Raw genomic sequence first — 4,780 nt, 5'->3', positions numbered from 1 at the left:
ATTTTTGGCATAGCTGCTGGCTGTCAATTTATCTTCAAGTGCAATCAAAGGGGAAGGGGGGTGGGAAGGAAAATGGGCGGGGCAATAAAGGCAGGTAAAACAAGAGGGTCAACAGATTAACAAACCAGTGCTGCTAGGTCCACTCCACTAACATTTTACAGGAATCATCTCTTCCCATGGTCATTAAGTCAACACTAGGTTTTTTCCAGCCAAGAGCTATTACAATTAGTCCACGTTCATCTGGACTAGGTAGAGGGACATATAGAAGTCTCCCAGGTTTGAAGAATGGCTCGGTCCATGACTTCAGGTCTGCAAATATCGTAGTAAGAACAAGAACCAAAAAAGGATGTGAATCATTTACTTCCAATCTTCAACCACAGACACAATTACCCAGAAGAATGAAAAATACCTATTTGTGGCACCAATCACATAAACACCTTTACTCTGATCAGCACCGTCTAGTTCTATAAGTAGCTGCAATAATTATAGAAGTTTCACATTTGCAAAGGTTTAGAATAAAATGTCAGCTTTTGTGAAGAACATATGCCCAATCATAGAGACCTGATTCAAAAGCCTTTCAACGACCCAACCTCCTTCCTTGCCATGCCTAGTTGTCAATGCATCCATCTGTAAGAATATGAAAAAATAAAAACAGAAAGAGCAGGGAAAAGAAGGTTGGCAATCATGTGTTTTTCACAATAGTTACATTTTCTTTTTCTATAATTATTTTTTAGTGTGTGTAATAAAACCATCACCAAAAAACTTCACACTAGTATCTGAACACTGTATCATGCATTAAACTTTGTGGAAAGCATCTTATAAGTGAAATAGAAATAAGAAAGTTTCCATTTTTGCCGCATTCTATTATTAATCTGGGTGCTGAAGCAACACTGCAAAACATTCTCTCATATCTGAACATAATGTACTATGTATTAGACTTTGTAGCAGGAAACTTTCAGGTGCACGTAAATTTTCCAAGGAAATAAAAATGAGTAAAAGCTTCTGCAGTACTTTTGAAGGTGGATGGACTCATAATATGAAAAGAGGAGGGCTATTAGACAGAACTAAGTGTGTTTAAGTTGGAAAGAGTGACAAGCACCTCTTCGAAGAATAGAATGCACGGAGCACATGTCCTGTCACGGGTAAATAATGTCCTATTAGCTAACTCACTTTCACCAACATACTTGTTCAGAATTTCAGGTCCCTGAATGGAGATTAGTAAATGAGAAAACATGTCATGCCTCAGTCGTGCAAAACATTAGGAAAGGCAATTTTAGGAGAATAAAAATTTGCAGGAACCTTAATGTGTGTAAAATTTGATCCAGCTTCATTAGCAACAGCCTTGGCAATTAATGTTTTACCACATCCTGGAGGACCATAAAGCAAGAATCCTGTTTCCAAATCCACTCCAAAACCCTGAAATATGAAATAAACTTTTAGACATCTTATACTAGTTGTACGCATGAGAAAAAATTAAAAAACAATTTGAGGTTAAGGCGCTAGAAAGCCAGCACATAACTAGTCCTAACTTGGACTTTTGCAATCATCAACTGATAGTTTACTAAACTTGTAACATGAAGGATGCTTGCTAAAGGTTTAGTTAACCCTCCCAACCTAGTATCAGTGTCCCCAACAGACATAAGTCTCATCGGACACTTGCAACTCCAGTTGTGACAAAATTGGATGCGTTGGCAGGACCAAGGACACAATTATATAATTAAGAGAGTGTACAAGTGATCACAGCAAAAAGAACAGAGTCTTCCAGAACATTAAGATAACAAGAGGGTGGAGAAGATGATGGAAACCTCTTCACTACTCAAAAAAGATTTGTAATAGTACAACTCGAGTATTCCATGCCATAGAGAAGTTCAATAAAAAGGGAAACAAAATTTTTCCTTAACATTGATGATTTAAAGATCCTCTGGAACGGAATAAGCCCAAAGAAGGAAGATGGACAAAATAAATAAAAAAAAGTACCCAACATGAGATAAAGTGAACGGAAAAAACGTAACATAAGGATGTCTTAAATATGATATTTATATCGGAATATTCAATATAATGGAAGAGACTTACTAACCATGTAATATTTAGGATTCTTTATACGCCTGACAATGTAACGATCAAAGTCATGTCTTAACGAATGAAGGACTCCAACATCTTCCCACTTTACATTTGGGATAGCAGAGAAACCTTCTCCTCTAGATGAGGGTTGAACCAATTTAGCTGCTTCCTGCATATTATCAAATGATTATTAGCAGGCTATATGAAACAGCTTGTTTCAGATTTTACATACAAGAAAATCCCATATCCAAAAAGAGAGTGTCAGACACTAGATCAATAAAAAATATTAAATTTATATTAAACACGACAAACGTGGATTGAGTTGAGATATAGGATGGCAATATTGAACCTCTTTGGAAATATTATTGATATTAATTCATGAAAGATATTATGTACATATTATTTGTGTATTTTGTTGTACCTTGTATTTTCTAACACTTGTTCCAGGGGTGTTAAAGTAGCGGGTCGAGGATCTTACTGGGTCATATTTATACAACACTCCCACACCTGAAGATATGGCTGCAAAGAGAAAGGTTCGTGGCTGACTATCTTTTCGTGTGGACCTTCGTATTGTTCGTGAAGGCTGTAATTCATCTTTTATTATTTTTAGCTTATATCTCCTTTCATTGGGTTTGCATGCCCAATAGTTGAATTCATATAATTCTATTTAGATGCTCCATGAACTCAGTGTGGGACTTGGGTTAGAGATTTGTTATCTAAACTACTGTCGTTTTTATAAATCGCTATGCGGTATCTTGTTGGATAATTATCCTACGTTAATGATCATTTCGTGCACATAGTGTTGTGTATGTTTTTATCTCATTGTAGGTAGATTACACTAGATATGGTGAATGGATAGAAAATTGGTTCTCTCGGCAAGCGGTATTGTCGGGAGCCAGTCACGCCTAGGGGTTATTGTGGGATGTGACAGACTGATTTTGAAATTATCCCTCTTTTCATTGAGAAAGAAAACATTTATAAATAGCAAATATTGACCAAGAGGAAAAGCTGAAAAGGATTGAAGGTATGCGATCTCTTAAATTTGTTTTATCTTTTACTTGTAGAAATCAAAATCTCAATTTTCCCCCAAATTTGTCAATGGACTCTAGTCAAAGTATCCAATGTGGGTTGACCGTATGCCACACGAATCCTGCACCCTTCTCATGTCGACATGGGTTCAGCAGAAACAAAGAAGAGTTTGCACAACTTACATTACCTGCTACTTCCATAAAAAAGTTCCAGGGTAACTCCATAAACCAGAGACTCAGAAAGTGGGAAGAAATCAACCAACCTTTTTGTGCCTTGGTTGGAATTTGAACCCTGGTCATGACTGCTGGGTTATAACCTTTATCGCCTTACTCGTAAATGTATTGTTTAATTCTCTTAACACATATAGATTTCATATGATAATGCTCTTAAAGGATGATGTGTGCCGTCCTCTCTACACTACCAAACTTGATCTTGAATTTTTTAGCCTAAAAGGACGGTGCAATCACCCTTCAAGAACATTACCATGTGAAGCTTATAAACATTAGTAGACTTTAAAACACGGGTAACGCAATTTATGATAGATATTAAACTATGAAACTCAAAACCAACCACTACACTTATGAGAGAGCAGAAAAGGTGATTTTTTACCATGCATGTAAATGAAAAACCATGATTTATCAGTAGTTTCAATGACAGGATATAAAATATCAAATGCCAATTGCATACAACAATTTAGGGTCACAAATCGCAACCTTTAGGTAAATCAAAATTCTCTGCATCATACCTCAAAATCAGCCATATTAATGCTGAGATTTTCCATCTCTTCAGGTGACCATGGCTTTCTCCACCATTCTTCGGCATCTTCACCATCTTCCAATTCTCCTAATAGCTCAACCTTCCTCACGTCTATTATCCTTTTCATTGCCAGGTTACCTTCCTTGTTAGTCAGAGCAGTCAAGTCAGCTCCAACGAATCCTGGGGTTGAGCTAGCTATCTTCATGAAATCAAATGCACCTTCAACTCTTAAGTTACGTGTAAGCACAGACAAAATTTGTGCCCTTGCATTTTCATCAGGAATACCCAAGGCAATTTCAAGGTCAAATCGTCCAGGCCTCCTCAATGTTGGGTCAATAGCATCAGGTCTATTTGTGGTCCCAATTACTAGGACATAGCCAGGTCCACGATTAGATCCATCTAATTTTTCTTCACTATTTCTTTTATCAGAAGTTTAAGCACTTTCCTCTGCATCATTAGGTTTTACAACTCTATGTGACTCATCCATGCATGTCAACAGGCGTGTTACAATGTGCTGCTCCATTTCTTTCGGTAAATTTTCTGTTTTGGAAGCAATTGCATCAGTCTCATCAATAAATACAATAGAAGGTGTCGTTCGGTATGCCTTTGAGAACAGTTCCCTTATGTTCTCTTCTGATGCACCTGAAATTGAGAACTACCCAATTAAAATGCCCTTAGGTTGACAGCAATTAGAAAACGCACACCCACTCCTCTGAACACTCAACAAGACTGTCATAATACTGAATGATGCACCATGATTGCTGTTAAAATAGTAGGCTTATGGATCCCCACGAATATACTCCAAAGTGGACATTGGGAGCATATTCATTTTCTAAGGGGTAACACACTTCAAATATGCCCAGCGTAAATAGTAAAAACAACAACAACATGCCCAGTGTAATCTCACAAAGTGGGGTAGGGTAGGTGCACACAG

The 4,780-nt window shown here is 37.3% G+C and overlaps 1 pseudogene; it reads right to left on the bottom strand.

The window, feature by feature from the left end:
* Positions 1-345: 345 nt before the first annotated feature.
* LOC124895178 lies at positions 346-4,501 on the bottom strand (annotated as a pseudogene).
* Positions 4,502-4,780: the final 279 nt, after the last annotated feature.

Source organism: Capsicum annuum, unplaced genomic scaffold, assembly GCF_002878395.1.
Source record: "Capsicum annuum cultivar UCD-10X-F1 unplaced genomic scaffold, UCD10Xv1.1 ctg80457, whole genome shotgun sequence".
NCBI classification, from domain to species: Eukaryota; Viridiplantae; Streptophyta; class Magnoliopsida; order Solanales; family Solanaceae; genus Capsicum; species Capsicum annuum.
This window is presented reverse-complemented; position numbering and strand designations above follow the sequence as displayed.